Below are 19,121 nucleotides of genomic sequence, written 5' to 3' on the forward strand. Positions count from 1 at the left end.
ACGACGTGATGCTGCCAACCCGCCGAGAGCACCTGCTATCAACACCTCCCCGCCATACGACGGAATGTGTGCTGCCGTTGATGCCACGCTATATGATGTGCCCCAATCAAGAGCACCAGAGCCCCCAACCGACAACTTACATCATCGCCGTGGTTTCCAGAACGCCTCCCGCCAACCACCTACAATGGTGTCTTCGTGGGACGATCATGGGCACATGGCGCCTCGTGGAAGGTTTGGCGACGTGCGTGAGGCCCCTGTGTGCTATAACTGCGGTTTCCGTGGACATGTGGCTCGATTCTGTGGTCAAAGGCGTCGCCCCCAGCAACGCTACTACGAGGGACTATCACCTTCTTCTCGACAAAACCGCTGGCGCGGTGGTATGCGTTCAATGCGGGACGCGTACGATGGGGACGGTTTCCAGCAAACGACCCACAGTGATACACATGTAGGACGCAATTTCCACCGGAATTTACGCAACGACTCGCCTTCCTCCGTGCGAAGCTTGACGCCCGCCACAACACGCCGGTTCCGTTCCCCATCTCCTGGTCGACGCGTCACCTCCCCGCCTCCGGGAAACTAGATGGTGCGGCTAATGGAGGTGAGGTCGCCGAACATTTGTCACTACATCCGCCTATGCCTCCACCCGTTTTTATGACTCAAAATAGGGTCCCCGTGCTTATTGACGGACTTCCTACGATGGCTTTGATAGATACTGGAGCAGCTGTTTCAGTGATGAGTCTTAACTTCAAATTGCGGCTAGGACATAAAGTGATGTTTCGCTGGGACAGTTGTGCATCATTTCGTGCAGTGAGCGGGGAGACATTGTGCCCGATCGGTGTGTGTGTTGTTAGTGTCACTTTGGGTGACAAGGTCTTCGAGGCTGAATTCGCGTCCTGACCAGCTCCACCCATGACATCATCTTGGGCATCGATTTTCTACGCGAGTGCGGGGCTACTGTAGATTGCGGTGCTGGCGAGATTATGCTATCGGCATTTACTGACGATCCTAGGTGCTGTCAAGGATCTATCACCGTCATTGAGGATGTTGTCTTGCCGCGCAACTCGATGAAGACCGTACGCGTTGACGCCTCTGCCTCGGACGCCGGAAAGTTTGATGTTCTTGTGGAGCCCATTCCTCTTAATTGCGCCAAGAAAAATGTGCTCATTCCACATTGTGTTCTGTCGATCAGTGATGGGCGATCGGCCTTATGGGTTTCGAACTATTCAAATGAACCTGTTATGCTACCCGGCGGAATGCGACTCCCCGCTTCAAACAAAATGTGACTAGTTTCATTGCATCTTTAAGTGACGAGAGAGTAGATCCTATTTGTGCAACGTACCATACAGAAGCCAACTTTCTGAGTATGGTAAACAAGTCGCTAACATCAGCTAAACGTTAAGCTTTGGTCGAAGTCCTTGCGAAGCACGCTACTATATTTGACTTTGCGCAGAAAGAAGAGCAAATAAGTGTACCCGAGTGGCGTACTCGCCATGGGAATGACACAGGATCCGCTCACCCTATCCGGCAGAAACCATACCGTGTCTCATTTGCGGAGCGCAAGGTCATTACTCAACAGGTAGAAGAGATGTTAAAGAAAAGGGTTATTCAAGAGTCGTGTAGCCCTTGGGCTGCCCCTGTGATTCTTGTCCGAAAGAAGGATGGTACATGGCGATTCTGCGTGGATTACAGACGGCTCAACTCTGTTACTAAAAAGGATGTCTACCCGCTTCCCAGGATTGATGATGTCATCGATTGTTTACATTCGGCATCGTACTTCTCATCCGTGGATTTGAGATCTGGTTATTGGCAAATACCCATGCACCCGAATGACAAAGAGAAAACGGCCTTCATAACCCCAGATGGTCTATTTGAATTCAATGTAATGCCGTTTGGCCTATGCAACGCTCCAGCCACGTTTGAGCGCTTCATGGACTCTGTGATACGTGGACTAAAGTGGGAAGTTTGTCTTTGCTACCTGGATGACATTATAATATTTGGCCGTACATTCGATGAACACAACCATCGTCTAGACATTGTTCTCACCTGCCTTGAGAGAGCTAAGCTCACCCTGAACTCTAAGAAGTGTCACTTTGGCAGCCGCGAGACTCTCGTTCTCGGTCACCTGGTGGACAAGCATGGCGTTCGACCCGACCCCCAAAAAGTCGCAGCAGTCAGCAGCTTCAAACGACCTCAGTCGGTACGAGAGTTGCCAAGCTTTTTGGGTCTATGCTCGTACTTCCGTCGCTTCGTGCCCAGGTTCGCCGACCTCGCTTACCCTTTGACGTCCCTACTCAACAAGAACGCTCCTTTTCGGTGGTCAGCGGAATGCGAGTCGTTTTTTTCGCAACTCAAGTTTGCTCTTACGTCAGGGCCCGTACTTCGCCACTATGACCCATCTGCTGCCACAGAAGTTCATACCGACGCCAGTGGTGTAGGTATTGGCGCCGTATTGGTCCAACGCCATGGAGCTGCTGAACACGTCGTTGCCTATGCCAGTCGCTGTTTAAGTAAGCCGGAGCGAAACTATACTGTCACAGAGCAGGAATGTCTCGCGGTCATATTCGCCGTGCGCAAGTTTCGCCCTTATTTCTATGGACGCCGATTCTCGATTGTCACGGACCACCATTCTTTATGTTGGCTCACTGGACTACGGGACCCATCTGGTCGTCTTACTCGTTGGGCATTACGATTGCCAGAACACGACTTTGAAGTCTGCTACAAGAGCGGTCGTCGTCATGCCGACGCTGATTGCCTTTCACGACTTCCCCTTCCGACAACCGTGTGTGACGCTGACAACTTTGATGAATATTTGGCTGTAGTGGATACTCCGTTCCCCGACCTAACAACTTTTCGAGCAGAGCAACGCAATGACAACAGTCTCGCTTCTTTCTTTATTTCCGGAACGAACGGTCAACGTGGTTTCGTCGTAAAGGATGGCGTTCTCTACAAAAAGAATTATTCCGGCGTAGGCCCTCGCCTACTTCTAGTTGTGCCTACAAGTCTTCGACAACACGTACTTCGAGCAATGCACGACGACCCAACATCTGGCCATATGGGTTTTTCTAGGACATTTTATCGAACGCAAGAACGCTTCTTCTGGCAGAAGATGCGTAAAAGTGTGACTGCATACGTTGCGAGCTGTGAGCAATGTCAACGCCACAAGCGTCCTACAACTCCCCCAGCCGGACTACTTCATCCCATAGCACCCCCGAGTTCACCATTTGACGTCATAGGTGTCGACCTGCTCGGCCCTTTTCCGCGATCAACGAACGGCAACCGATGGATTATTGTGGGCGTTGACCACCTCACACGTTACGCCGAAACTGCGGCGATTCCTGCAGCAACGGCCACTCAAGTTTCACAGTTCATGCTTTCACACGTTATATTACGCCATGGATCCTCCCGTGTCATCATCAGTGATCGCGGGCGGCAATTTGTTGCCGATGTAGTTGAAGACCTCCTTCGTCTTGGTTCGTGCCATTTTCGTCACACTACCCCGTATCACCCGCAGGCTAATGGTTTGACGGAACGAACAAATAGGACTCTCGTCAACATGATTTCCATGTATGTTGATTCTGGACACAATACATGGGACGCGATTTTGCCATTTATAACTTTCGCCTACAACACTGCATAGCACGAAACAACGAGATACAGTCCATTTTATCTGCTCTACGCACGCCAACCCCGCACAGCTTTGACACTATTCTTCCTTTTTCCAAGACTGATCATCCTACTCTCGCCGAAACCATTTGCCGCGCAGAAGAGGCCCGGCGCATCGCCTGTCTTCGAACTTTCGTCTCACAGAAACGCTCCAAAAACCGTTACGACAGAAGTCACCGGCACGTATGGTTTGAGAAAGAGATTTGGTGTGGCTTTGGACGCCGCTTCGCAAGCGCGGCCTCTGCTAAATGTTTCTGGCCAACTACACCAGTCCGTTTGCTGTCTTGGAACGTCTAAGCGATGTTACGTACGTGATATCTCAGCTGTTGTCAACTGGCCGCCGCTCAAGCAAGACCAACGTCGTTCATGTTGCCCGTTTAAAACGCTATCATCATCGCAACGAAGCCTAACTCGCCCGGTGGGCATCGTCTGCAAAGGGGGAATTGCTACGATACTGAGGATGCGCGTGGAAGAAGAGGAGAACGAGGTTGGCACGAGCAGTGATCGCCCAGATCCCTGGACTCTCGCATTAATCATCTCCTGTAAATAAAGGCATCCATCGCACCGTAAATATATATATATATATATATATATATATATATATATATATATATATATATATATATATATATATATATATATATATATGTGTGTGTGTGTGTGTGTGTGTGTGTGCGTGCGTGTGTGTGTGACGTAATAAGGCAGGAATGGTAAGGAAAAGTAGATGAGGAAGAAGTCAGAACGAAATAAACCTGGCGTATGAGCCAGGCCACGTCACCCATTCATCATAGCGTCACACGAGTCGACGAGATGGAGACCTGCCTGCCCCTTCATCAGTCACTCATCATTGATGCAGATCCCCACAAGGCACCCTGACTATACATCGACTACCGAATCAGCACCTAGAAGGACAACGACCAGCATCAAGACAGAACCATTAGCCGACCTTGACATCCCCAAGTACACTGGAGCAGCGGACGATGGACCCGTGCAGGACTGGTTCTACCTGTTCATGCTCCACGCTAGCGCTGCATCATGGTCGGAATGAAAGATGACAATTACTTTACCGACTACGTCTGCGGTGAGGCTTTCGAATTCTACCCAGTGCACAGAAAGAAGAGCACGCGCTTTTGGCGGGTGAAGCCATCGGCAGGAGCGGCGCTTCGCCGTTTACATTTCCTGGGCCACACGAACCCAGTGCTCAGAAAGAGCGGCATGCTCTTGTGGCAGGTGAAGCCAGTGGCAGGAGCGTATCGCCATTTACGTTACGCGGGCCTTACGGGCCCAGTGCTCAGAGAGAGCAGCACGTGCTTGTGGCGGGTGAAGCAAACGGCAGGAGCGTATCGCCGTTTACGTTCCGCGGGCCTTATGGACCTAGTGCTCAGATAGAGCAGCTTGCAGAAGCCAGTTGCAGAAGCGTAATTCCGTTTAAGTTCCATGTGCCACATGAAGCCGGTGCTCAGAGAGAGCGGCGCTCGTTCGATGCGGGTGAAGCCACTTGCAGAAGCGTCTTGCGTTCAGGTTCCGGGTGCCACATTGACTGGTGCTCAGACAGATTTTTGCGTGCTTAATGCGGGAAACGCCAGTTGCAGAAGCGTATAGCTGTTTACGTTCTGGGTGCCACATAGCCCCGGTGTTCAGAGATAGGGGCGAGCGCTCGTTGCGGGTGAAGCCAGTTGTAGAAGCGTATTGCCATTTACGTTCCGGCTACCACATGGACCCCGTGCTCAGACAGAGTGCCAAGCGCTCGATGTGGGTTAAGCCAGTTGCAGAAGCGTATTGCCATTTACGTTCCGGGTGCCCCATGGACCCTGTGCTAAGGGAAAAAGAGTGGCACGCACTCGATGCAGGTGAAGCCATTTGGAGAAGCGTATTGTGTTTACGTTCCGGTTGCCACATGAACCCGGTGCTCAGAGAGAGCAGCACGTGCTTGCGGCGGTGAAGCAAACGGCAGGAGCGTATCGCCGTTTACGTTCCGCGGGCCTTATGGACCCAGTGCTCAGAGAGAGCAGCACGCGCTTGTGGCGGGTGAAGCTTCCGGCAGAAGAGTGCTCAGTGTTCAGAGAGAGCAGCTTGCGCTCGATGCGCGTGAAGCCAGTTGCAGAAGCGTATTGCCGTTTATATTCCTTGTGCCACATTGTCATGATGTTTAGAGAGAGCGGCGCGCGCTCGATGCCGGTGAAACCAGTTGCGGAAGCGTATTGCCATCTACGTTGCGGGTGCCACACAGACCCTCTACTCAGAGAGAATGGCACGTGCTCGATGCTGGTGAAGGCAGTTGCAGAACCATATTGCCGTTTACGTTCTGGGTGCGACATAGACCCGGTGCTCAGAGAGATTGGCACGCACTCGATGCGAGTGAAGCCAGTTGGAGAAGCATATTGCAGTTTACGTTCCGGGTACCACATAGATCCGTAGCTCAGAGAGAGCAGCACGCGTTTCTAGAGGGTGAAGCCAACGGCCGGAGCATATCGTCGTTTACGTCCCGTGGACCTTACGGACGCATTGATCAGAGAGAGCAGCACGCACTTTTGGCGCGTGAAGCGACCGGTAGGAGCGTATCACCGTTTACAGTTTGCGGGCCTTACGAACCCAGTGCTCAGAGACAGGAGCACGCGCTTGTAGATGGTGAAGCCAATGGCAGGAGCGCATCGCCAATTACGTTTCGTGGGCCACATAAACCCGGTGCTCAAAAAGAGTAGCATGCGCTTGTGGCGGGTGAAGCCACCGGCAGGAGGGTATTTCCGTTTACGTTGAGTAGGCCTTACGGAAGTGCTCAGAGAGAGCAGCACGCGCTTTTGGCAGGTGAAGCCAGTGGCAGGAGAGTATCGCCGTTTACGTTCATCGGGCCTTACGGACACAGTGCTCAGAGAGCAACACGCGCTTTTCGCGGGTGAAACCACCGGCAGGAGAGTATCGGCGTTTTGGTTACGCAGGCCTTACTGACCAAGTGCTCAGAGAGAGCAGCACGCGCTCGACGCTGGTGAAGCCAGTTGCAAAAGCTTATTGCCGTTTATGTTCCGCATGCCACATGGAGTCGATGCGCAGAGAGAGCGGCGCTCGCTAATAGCGGGTGAAGCCACTTGCAGAAGCGTAGTGCCATTTACGTCCCGGGTGCAACATGAACATGGTATTCGGAGAGAGTGCCGCGCATTCGATTCGGCTGAAGCCAGTTGCAGATACAAATTGCAGTTTACATTCCGGGTGCCACATGGACTGGTGCTCAGAGAGATTGGCACGTGCTCAATATGGGTGAAGCCAATTACAGAAGTGTATTGCCGATTACGTTCCGGGTGCCACATGGACCCGTTGCAAAAAAACAGTGGCATGCAATCGATGCGGGTGAAGCCAGTTGCAGAAGCGCATTGCCGTTTACGTTAAGGGTGCCACATGGACCCGGTGCTCAGAGAGAGCAGCACGCACTTGTGGCAGGCAAAGCCAACGGCAAAAGCGTAATGCCATTTACGTCCCGCGTGCCACATGGACCTGGTGCTCAGAGAGAGCGGCGTGCTCTCGATAAGTGTGAATTCACGTGCGAAAGCGTATTGCTGTTTACGTTCTGGGTTCGACATGGACCCGGTGCTTAGAGAGAGTGGCACACGCTCGATGCGGGTGAACACAGTTGGAGATGCGTATTGCAGTTTACGTTCCGGGTGACCCATGAACGAGGTGCTCAAAGGAGCAGCACGCGCTTGTAACGGGTGAAGCCAACGGCATGAGTGTAACGCCGTTTACGTTCCCGAACCCTTTGGACCCAGTGCTCAGAGAGGGCCGCACGCGCTTGTGGCGGGTGAAGCCACCGCAAGGATCGTATAGCCGTTTATGTTCCGTGGGCCTTACGAAGCCAGTGCTCAGAAAAAGCGGAACGCGCTTGTGGCGGGTGAAGCCACTGGCAAGAGAGTATCGGCGTTTAAGTTCCGCGGGCTTTATGGACCCAGTGCTCAGAGAGAGCAGCACGCACTCGATGCGGGTGAAGTCAGTTGCAGAAGCATATTGGCGTTTACGTTCCGGGTGCCACATGGACCCGGTGCTCAGAGAGAGTTGCGCGCGCTCGATGCGGGTGCAGCCAGTGGCAGAAGCGTAGGCCATTTACGTTCCGGGTTCCACATAGACCCTATGCTTAGAGAGAGTAGCACGCACTTGTGGCGGGTGAAGCAAATGGCAGGAGCGTATCGCCGTTTACGTTCCGCGGGCCTTACGGACCAAGTGCTCAGAGAGAGCAGGAGGCGCATATGGCGGGTGAAGCCACCGGTAGGAGCGTAATGTCGCTTACGTTCCATGGGCCATACGGACCGAGTGCTCAGAAAGAGCAGCACGTGCTTTTTGCGGGTGATGCCACCGGTGAGCAAATCGCCGTTTACGGTTCACGGGCCTTACGGACCCAGTTCTCAGAAAGAGCAGCACGCGATTTTGGCGGGTGAAGCCACTGGCAGGAGCATATCGCCGTTTACGTTCTGCGGGCCTTACGGACCCAGTTCTAAGAAAGAGCAGCATGTGCTTGTGGCGGGTGAATCCACTGGCAGGAGCGTATTGCCGTTTGTGTTCCGCGGGCCCTATGGACCCAGTGCTCAGAGACAGAAGGACGTGCCTGTGGCGGGTGAAGCCTCCGGTGAAGTGTATCGGCGTTTAGATTAGGCAGGCCTCTTGGACCTAATGCTCAGAGAGAGCAGCATGCGCTCGATGCCGGTGAAGCCAGTTGTAGAAGCATATTGCCGTTTATGTTCCGAGTGCCACATGGAGCCGGTATTCAGAGACTGGTGCTTGCTTGATGTGGGTAAAGCCACCTATAGAGGCGTATTGCCTTCTAAGTTCCGGGTGCCACATTATCCTGGTGCTTAGAGAGAGCAGTGCAAGCATGATGTGGGCAACGCCAGTTGCAGAACTTTATTGCTATTTAAGTTCCGGGATCCTTATGGCTCCGGAGCTCAGAGAGAGTGGCACGCACTCGATGCGGGTAAAGCCAGTTGCAGAAGCAGATTGTCGTTTAGGTTCCGGGTGCCACATGGACCTGGTGCTCAGAGAAAGTGGCACGTCCTCGATGCGGGTGAAGCTATTTGCAGGAGCGTATGGCTGTTTACGTTCTGGGTGCGACATGCACCCGGTTCTCAGAGAGAGTGGCACGCACTCGATGCGGGTAAAGCTAGTTGCAGAAGCCAATGGCCGTTTACGTTCCGGGTGCCACATGCACTTGGTGCTCAGAGAGAGTGGCACGTGCTCGATGCTGGTGAAGCCAGTTGCTGAAGCATATTGCCGTTTACGTTCTGGGTGCGACATGGACCCGGTGCTAGGAGAGGGGCACGCGCTTGTGGCAGGTGAAGATACTGGCAGGAGCGTGTCGCTGTTTATGTTCCACGCGCCTTACGGACACAGTGCTCCGAGAGAGCAGCACGCACTTAGTTATTGATTTATTGATTCCTCAGAGGTCCCATAGGGACATAACATGAGGGGTGGGCATGACACGGCACTTGAAAGAAGGGTAACAACCTGGTAACGGCAACAGACTATGTAGAGAAGTTATGGCGGCACTTCTATATAAGGGGTGCGGCACAGTACTAGAAAGGAGGGTTACAATATTGTAGCGACAGCAACAGAATAGGTAAATAATTGTTGGGGCACTACAATGGCATGTTTGAAAGGAGATTGGCCCATGATGGTAGCAACTTCAGCAGCTAGGTCATTCCAGTCTCGGGATGTGCGTATGAAAAAAGATTGTTGGAATGTAAACGCATGGGCACGTTCCGGATAGACTGCGTTGGCGTGGCTAGTACGGGAAATACGGTGGGATAGTCGGATGTACTGATTTCTGAGTTGTTGCGAGTGGAAGAATGTGTGGTAAAGACACAGTTTAGCTATTTTGCTCGACTGTGTCTTTGTGGAGGATGAAGCCAATGGTAGGAGCGTATCGCCGTTTACGTTCCGCGGGCAATACGGACCCAGTGCTCAGAGAGAGCAGCACGCGCTTTTGGCTGGTGAAGGCACCTGTAGGAGCGTATCGCCGTTTTCAGTTCGCGAACCTTACGGACCCAGTTCTCAGAAAGAACATTACGCGAGTGTGGCGGGTGAAGCTATCGGCAGGAGTGCATCGCCGTTTACGTTTCGTGGGATACACGAAGCCGGTGCTCAGAAAGAGCAGCATGCGCTCGTGGCGGCTGAAGCTACTGGCAGAAGCGTATCACCATTTACCTTCCCGGGCCATATAGACCCAAAGCTCAGAAAGAACAGCACGTGTTTGTGGTGGGCGAAGCCAATGGCAGAAACGTGTCGCCGTTTATGTTTCGCGGGTCTTACGGACCCAGTTCTCAGAAAGGGCAGAACCCGCGTGTGGCGGGTGGAGCCACTGGCAGGAGCATATCGCCGTTTACATTCCGCGGGCCCTAAGGACGACTATAGTGCTCAGAGACAGCAGGACGTGCCTGTAGCGGGTGAAGCCACCGGAAGGAGAGTATCGGCGTTTAGGTTAGGCAGGCCTTACGGAGCCAGAGCTCAGGAAGAGCAGCATGCGCTCGATGCGGATGAAGCCAGTTGTAGAAAGATATTGCCGTTTATGTTCCGAGTGCCACATGGAGCCTGTGCTCAGAGACTGGGGCTCGCTTGATGTGGATAAAGCCACTTGTAGAGGGGTATTGCCTTTTATGTTCCGGCAGCCACATTGACCTAGTGCTCAGAGAGAGCGGTGCGTGCACGATGTGGGCAACGCCAGTTGCGCAAGTGTATTGCTATTTATGTCCCGGGTGCCACATGGCCCCGGTGCTCAGAGAGAGTGGCACGCGCTCGATGCGGGTGAAGGCAGTTGCAGAAGCGTATTGCGGTTTATGTTCGGGGTGCCCCATGGACCTGGTGCCCAGAGAGAGCAGCACGCGCTTGTGGCGGTGAAGCTGCCGGCAGAAGCGTATTGCTGTTTACGTTTTGCGTGCAACATTGTCAGGGTGCTCAGAGAGTGTGGCACGCGCCCGATGTGGGTGAAGCCATTTGCAGAAAGACATTGCCGTTTACGTTCCGCGTACCACATAAACCCAGTGCTCAGAGAGAGCGGTGCCTGCTTGATATAGTTGAAGCTTGTTGCAGAACCGTATTGCTGTTTATGTTCCGGGTGCCACATGGACCCAGTGCTCAGAGAAAGTGACATGCGCTGGATAAGGGTGAAGCCAGTTGCAGAAGGGTATTGCCGTTTATCTGCCGGGAGCCACATGGACCCGGTGCTCAAAGAGAGTGGCACACGCTTGATGCGGGCGAAGCCAGTTTCAGAAGCGTATTGCCGTTTACGTTCCGCGTGCCACATAGAGGCGGTACTTAGAGACAATGGCATGTGCACGATGCTGGTGAAGCCAGTTGCCAAAGCATATCTGTTCACGTTCTGGGTGCGAAATGGACCCGATGCTCAAAGAGGGCCACGCGCTCGATGCCGGTGAAGCTAGTTGCTGCAGCGTATTGCCGTTTGCAATCCGGGTGCCACATGGACCCGGTGCTCAGAGAGAGTGGCGCGCGCTCGATGCGGGTGAAGTCAGTGGCAGAAGCGTAGACCGTTTACGTTCTGGATGCCAGATGAACCCTGTGCTTACAGAGAGCAGCACGCGCTTGTGGCAGGTGAAGCAACCGGCAGCAGCGTATCGCCGTTCACGTTCTGCGGGTCTTACGGACCCAGTGCTCCGAGAGAGCAGCACGCGCTCTTGGCAGCTGAAGCAACCAGTAAGAGCGTATTGCTGTTTACATTCCGCGGGCTATACGGATCCAGTGCTCAGACAGAGCAGCATGCGATTTTTGCCGCGTGAGGCCACCAGTAGGAGCATATTGCCGTTTACATTCCGCGGGCTATACGGATACAGTGCTCAGAGAGAGCAGCATGCGCTTTTGGCGGGTGAAGCCACTGGCCGGAGCATATCGCCGTTTACGTTCCACGGGCCTTACGGACCCAGTGCTAAGAGAGAGCAGCACGCGCTTGTGGCGGGTGAAGCCATCGGCAGGAGCGTATTGCTGTACATTCCACGGGCCTTACGGACCAAGTGCTCAGAGAGAGAAGCACGCGCTTTTGGCAGGTGAAGCCACCAGTAAGAGCTATCGCCATTTACGTTCCGCGGGCCATACGGACCCTGTGCTCAGAGAGAGCAGGTTGCGATTTTGGTGGGTGAAGCCACTTGCAGGAGCATATCGCCGTTTACGTTCTGCGGGCCTTACGGACCAAGTGCTCACAGAGAGCGGCACGCACTTTTGGCGGGTGAAGACTACGGCAGGAGAGTATCGGCGTTTAGGTTAGGCAGGGCTTACGGACCCAGTGCTCAGAGAGAGCAGCATGCGCTCCACGCGGATGAAGCCAGTTATAGAAGCATATTGCCGTTTATGTTCCGTGTGCCACATGGAGCCGGTACTCAGAGAGAACGGCGCTCGCTCGACGCTGGTAAAGCCACTTGCAGAAGCGTATTGTCTTTTAAGTTCCGTGTGCCACATTGACCTGGTGCTCAGAGAGAAAGGTGCATGCACTCGATGCAATTAAGCCACTTGCAGAAGCGTATGGCCGTATACGTTCTAGGTGCCACCTGAACCCGTTGCTCAAAGAGATTGGCGCCCCCTCGATGCGGTTGAAGTCTGTTCGAGAAGCGTATTGCCTGCCGTTTACGTTCCGGGTGCCACATGGATCCGGTGCTCAGAGAGTGTGGCACGCGCTCGATGTGGATGAAGCCACTTGCAGAAGGACATTGCTGTTTACGTTCCGGGTGCTACATAAACCCGGCGCTCAGGGAGAGCTGTGCCTGCTTGATACGGATGAAGCTTGTTGCAGAACTGTATTGCCAATTACGTTCCGGGTGCCACATAGACCCGATGCTCAGACACAGTGACACGCGCTCGATAATGGTGAAGCCAGTTGCAGAAGGGTATTACCGTTTATGTACCGCGTGCTACATGAACCTGGTGCTCAGAGAGAGTGGCGCTCTCTCGTTGTGGGTGAAGCCACATGCGGAAGCGTATTGCCGTTTATGTTCCGGGTGCAACATGAACCCCGATCTCAGAGAGAGTGTCGCGCGCTCGATGCGGGTGAAGCCAGTTGCAGAAGCCAATTGCCATTTACGTTCCGGGTGCCACACTGACTTGGTGCTCAGAGAGAGTGGCACGTCCTCGATGCAGGTAAAGCCAGTTGCAGAAGCGTATTGCCGTCTACGTTCCGGGTGCCACATGGACCCGGTGCTCAGAAAGAATGGCGCACGCTCGATGCGGGTGAAGCCTGTTTGAGAAGGGTATTGCCGTTTACGTTCCGAGTGCCTCATGGACCCGGTGCTCACAGAGACCGGTGCTCGCTCGATGCCAATAAAGCCACTTGCAGAAGCGTATTGCCTTTAAAGTACCGGTTGCCACATTGACCTGCTGCTCAGAGAGAGCGGTGCACACACGATGTGGGTAACGCCAGTTGCAGAAGCGTAGTGCTATTTACGTTCAGGGCCCACAAGGCCCCGGTGCTCAGATAGAGTGGCACACGCTCGATGCGGGTTAAGCAAGTTGTAGAAGCGTATTGCAATTTAAGTTCCGGCTACCACATGTAGCCGGTGCTCAGAGAGAGTGGGCACGCACTCGATGAAAGTTAAGCCAGTTGCAGAAGCGCAATGCCGTTTATGTTCCGGGTGCCACATGGACCTGGTGCTCTGAGAGAGTCAGTGACACGCGCTTGATGCAGGTGAAGCTATTTGCAGAAGCGTATTGCCTATACGTTACGGGTGCTACATAGACCCAGTGCCAAGAAAGAGCAGCACGCGCTTGTGGCGGTGAAGCCACCGGCAGAAGTGTATTGCCGTTTACGTTCTGCGTGCCACCTTGTCACGGTGTTTAGAGAAAGCGGCGCGCGCTCGATGCGGGTGAAGCCACTTGCAGAAGCGTGTTGCCGTTTACGTTCCGGGTGCCACATGAACCCGTTGCTTAAAGAGAGTGGCGCCTCCTCGATGCGGGTGAAGCCTGTTCGTGAAGCGTATTGCCGTTTACGTTCCGGGTTCCACATGGACCCGGTGCTCGGAGAGTGTGGCACGCGCTCGATGTGGGTGAAGCCAGATGCAGCCGGACATTGCCGTTTACGTTCCGGGTGCCACATGGACCCGGTGCAAAGAAAGAGTGGCTGCACTCGATGTGGGTGAAGCCAGTTGCAGAAGCGTATTACCGTTTTCGTTCGGGGTGCCACATGGACCCGGTGCTCAGAGAGAGCAGAACACGCTTGCGGCAGGTGAAGCCACCGGCAAAAGCGTATCCGATTACGTTCCGGGTTCAACATGAACCCGGAACTCAGAGAGAGTGTCGCGTGCCTTATGCGATTGAAGCCAATTGAAGAAGCCAATTGCCGTTTACCTTTCAGGTGCCACGTGGACTGGGTGCTCAGAGAGAGTGACACGTCCTCGATGTGGCTGAAGCCAGTTGCAGAAGCGTAGTGCCGTCTACTTTCCGGGTGCCACATAAAGCCGGTACTCAGAGACAATGGCACGTGCTCGATGCTGGTGAAGCCAGTTGCCAATGCATATTGCCGTTTGTTCTGGGCACGAATTGGACCCGATGCTCAAAGAGGGGCACGCGCTCGATGCTGTTTAAGCTAGTTGCAGCAGCGTATTGCCGTTTACATTCCGGGTGCCACATAGACCCGGTGCCCAGAGAGAGCGGCACGCACTCGATGCGGGTGAAGCCAGTGGCAGAAGCGTAGGCCGTTTATTTTCCGGGTGCCACATGGACCCTTTGCTGATCGAGAGCAGCTTGCCCTTGTTGTGGGTGAATATAATGGCAGGAGCGTATCGCCGTTCACGTTCCGCGGGTCTTAAGGACCCAGTGCTCAAAGAGAGCAGCATGCACTTGTAGCGGGTGAAACTACTGGCAGGTGCGTATCGCCGTTTACCTTCCGCGGGCCTTACGGACCAAGTGCTCAGAGAGATCTGCATGTGCTTTTAGCGGGTGAAGGCATCGGCAGGAGCGTATCGTCGTTTATGTTCTGCGGATCTTACGGACCCAGTTCTCAAAAAGAGTAGCACGCGCTTGTGGCGGTTCAAGCCATCGGAAGAAGCGTATCAGCGTTTACGTACTGCGGGCCTTACAGACCAGGCGCTCAGAGAGAGCAGCACGCGATTGTGGCGGGTGAAGCCACCGGCACGCGCTTATCGCCGTTTAGGTTCAGTGGGCGTTACGGACCAAGTGCTCAGAAATAGTAGCACGCGCTTTCGCCAGGTGAAGCCATCAGTAAGAGCGTATCGCCTTTTACGTTCCGCGGGTCATACGGACCCAGTGCTCAGAAAGAGCAGAATGCGCTTTTGGCGGGAGAAGCCAGTGGCAGGAGTGTATCGCTGTTTACGTTGCGCTGGCCTTACGGACCCAGAGCGCAGAGAGAGCAGCACAGGCTTGTGGCAGGTGAAGAAACCGGCAGGGGAGTATCGGCGTTTAGGTTACAAAAGCCTTTCGGACCCAATGCTCAGAGAGAGCTGCATGCGCTCGATGTGGGTGAAGCCAGTTGCAAAAGCGTATTGCTGTTTACGTTCCGGGTGCCACATCGACTCGGTTCTCAGAGAGAGTGACATGCGCTCAATAAGGGTGAAGCCAGTTGCTGAAGGGTATTGCTGTTTACATTCTGGGTGCCACATGGACCCGGTGCTCAAAGAGAGCCGCACACACTTGTGGCAGGTGAAGCCATCCGAAAGCGTAATGCCGTTTATGTCCCGCGTGCCACATGGGCCCGGTGCTCAGAGAGGGTGGCACGCGCTCGATGCGGGTGAAGCCAGTTGCAGAAGCCTATTGCCGTTCACGTTCTGGGTGCCACATGGACTTGGTCCTCAGAGAGAGTGGTGCTCAATGCGGGTGAAGCCAGTTGCAGCAGCGTATTGCCGTCCACAACCCGGGTGCCACATAGAGCTCGTACTCAGAGACAATGGCATGTGCTCGATGCTGGTGAAGTCAGTTGACGAAACAAACTGCCGTTTGTGTTCTGGGTGCGACATGGACACGGTGCTCAGAGAGGGGCACGCGCTCGATGCGGGTGTAGCTATTTGCAGAAGCATATTGCCGGTTAGGTTCCGGGTGCCACATGGACCCGGTGCTCAGCGAGAGCAGCTTGCCCTTGTTGTGGGTGAATATAATGGCAGGAGCGTATCACCGTTTGCGTTCCGCGGGCCTTACGGACCCAGTGCTCAGAGAGCAGCACGTGCTCGATGCGGGTGAAGCCAGTTGGAGAAGCGTATTGCAGTTTACGTTCCGGGTGACCCATAGACCCGGTGCTCAAAGGAGCAGCACGCCTTTGTGGAGGATGGAGCCAACGGCAGGAGTGTACTGCCATTTACGTTCCCGAGCCCTTTGGACCTAGTGCTCCGAGAGGGCCGCACGCGCTTTTGGCGGGTGAAGCCACTGGCAGGAGCAAATTGCTGTTTACGTTCTGCGGGCATTACGGACCCACTGCTCAGAGAAAGCAGCATGCTGTGGCGGGTGAAGCCACCGGCAGGAAAGTATCGGCGTTTAGGTTACACAAGCCTTACGGACACAATGCTCAGAGAGCAGCATGCGCTCGATGCAGGTGAAGCAAGTTGTAGAAGCATATTTCCGTTTATGTTCTGCGTGCCATATGAAGCCGGTGCTCAGAGAGACCGGTGCTCGCTCGATGCGGGTAAAGCCACTTGCAGAAGCGTATTGCCTTTAAGTACCGGGTGCCACATTGACCTGGTGCTCAGGGAGAGTGGTGCACGCACGATGTGGGCAACGCCAGTTGCAGAAGCGTATTGCCATCTACAATCCGTGTGCCACATAGAGCCGGCACTCAGAGACCATGGCAGTTGCTCGGTGCTGGTGAAGCCAGTTGCCAAAGCATATTGCCGTTCACGTTCTGGTTGCGAAATGGACCCGATGCTCCTAGAGGGGCACGCGCTCGATGCGGGTGAAGCTCGTTGCAGCAGCGTATTGCCGTTTACATTCCGGTTGCCACATAAACCCAGTGCTCAGAAAGAGCAGCGCGGGCTTGTGGCGGGTGAAGAAACCAGCTGGAGAGTATCGGCGTTTAGGTTACGCAAGCCTTTCGGACACAGTGCTTAGAGAGAGCAGCATACGCTCAATGCGGGTGAAGCCAGCTGCAGAAGCGTATTGCCGTTTATGTTCCGGGAGCCACATGGACCCGGTTCTCAGAGACCGGCGCTCGCTTGATGCGGGTGAAGCCACTTGTAGAGGCGTATCGCCTTTTAATTTCCGGGTGCCACATTGACCTCGTGCTCAGAGAGAGCGGTGCACGCACGATTGCCAGAAGCGTATTGCCTTTACGTTCCGGGTGCTACAGACCCAGTGCCCAGAGATAGCAGCACGCGCTTGTGGTGGTGAAGCCACCGACCGAAGGGTATTGCCATTCACGTTCTGCGTGCCACATTGTCACGGTGTTTAGAGAGAATGGCGCGCGCTCGATGCGCGTTAAGCCACTTGCAGAAGCATATATCCGTTTATGTTCCCGGTACGACATGAACCCGGTACTCAGACAGAGTGTCGCGCGCTCGATGCCGGTGAAGCCAGTTGCAGAAGCCAATTGCCATTTATGTTCTGGGTGCGACATGGACCCGGTGCTCAGAGAGGGGCACGCGCTCGATGCAGGTGAAGCCAGTGGCAGAAGCGTAGGCCGTTTACGTTCCGGGTGCCACAAGGACCCTGTGCTCAGAGAGAGCAGCACGCGCTTGTGGCGGGTGAAGATAATGGCAGAAGCGTATAGCCGTTTACGTTCCGCGGGCCTTACGCACCCAGTGCTCAGAGAGAGCAGCACGCGCTTGTGGCGGGTGAAACCACCGGAAGGAGCGAAATGGCATTTACATTCTGCGGGCCTTACGGACCCAGTGCTCAGAGAGAGCAGCACGCACTTGTGACGACTGAAGCCACCGGCAGGATCGTATCGCCGTTTACGTTCCGCGGTCCTTACGGACCAAGTGCTCAGAGAGAGCAGCATGCGCTTTCGGCAGGTGAAGCCACCAGTAAGAGCGTTTCGCCGTTTACGTTCCGCGGGCCATACGGACCAAGTGGTCAGAGAGAGTAGCACACGCTTGTGGCGGTTCAAGCCACCGGCAGACGCGGTCACCGTTTAGGTTCCGCGGGCCTTACGGACCCAGTGCTCAGAGAGAGCAGCACGCGGTTGTGGCGGGTAAAGCAACCGGCAGGAGCATATAGCTGTTTACATTTCGCGGGCCTTACGGACCCAGTTCTCAGAGAGAGGAGCACGCGATTGTGGCGGGTGAAGCCACCGGCAGGAGCGTATCGCCGTTTACGTTCAGCGGGCGTTACGGACCAAGTGCTCAGAGAAAGTAACATGCGCTTTCGGCAGGTGAAGCCGTAAGTAAGAGCGTATCGCCGTTTACCTTCCGCGGGCCATACGGAGCCAGTGCTCAGAGAGAGCAGCCTGCGCTTTTGGCTGGTGAAGCCACTGGCAGGAGTATATCGCTGTTTACGTTCCGCGGGCCTTACGGACCCAGTGCTCAGAGAGAGTAGCACGTGCTTGTGGCGGGTGAAGCCAACGGCAAGAGCATATCGCCGTTTACGTTCCGTGGCCCTTATGGACCCACTGCTGAGAGAGAGCAGCACGGGCTTGTGGCGGGTGAAGAAACCGGCAGGAGAGTATCGGCGTTTAGGTTACACAAGCCTTTCGGACCCAGTGCTCAGAGAGAGCAGCTTGGAGCAACATGGAGCTGGTGCTCAGAGAGAGTGGCGCTCGCTCGATGTGGGTGAAGCCACTTGCAGAAGCGTATTGCCTTTTAAGTTCCGGGTGCTACATTGACCTGGTGCTCAGAAAGATAGTGCGCGCTCGATGCGGGCAACGCAAGTTGCAGAAGCGTATTGTCACGTTTCTTTTCGACTAGCGAAGCAGCAGCTCAGACAGATCGTCTTTGTCTTCTTTCACTCCTGGATCTCACCCAAGGATATCAGTTGGCAATTATTCCCCCTTTGAAAGCATCGACTCGATGCTCGAAAATAAAAAAATGAAGCCATACACACGCAGATACAGAGAACCAAAAGAGAGAGAGTGCAAAAACTCGCAGCACAACTGAGGAATTTTCGCCAATGCTTGCGCCAAGTGCAAAGAGGAAAGGTATAAAAACACAGGAGAACACGAACAGCAGCAGCACTACAATGTCATGGCATGTCCCAACACGTGAATCACAAGGGCTACTGTGTGAGTAGCGCTTGAGCCTAATGACATGCACGGTTTCGGGCCGAAGCTCTCGACGAGAAGACGCTGCGCCGTTCGAAAATACCTCGTAGGTAGGATCTGTGACACGTCTAAGAACCTTGTACAGTCCAAAATAACGGCTTAGGAGTTTTTTGGATAAGCCTGGTCACCGGACAGGAGTCCACACCCACACGTGGTCCGCAGGGTGGTAGGTGACGTGTCAATGGCGGAGGTTGTAACGTCGTGCGTCTTCATCTTTTCGGTGACTAGTGTTTATGCGAGCTAGCTGATGAGCTTCTTCGGCGTATTGAGTGTATTGCTCCGAGTC

This window comes from Rhipicephalus microplus, chromosome X (assembly GCF_043290135.1).
Source record: "Rhipicephalus microplus isolate Deutch F79 chromosome X, USDA_Rmic, whole genome shotgun sequence".
Lineage (NCBI taxonomy): Eukaryota > Metazoa > Arthropoda > Arachnida > Ixodida > Ixodidae > Rhipicephalus > Rhipicephalus microplus.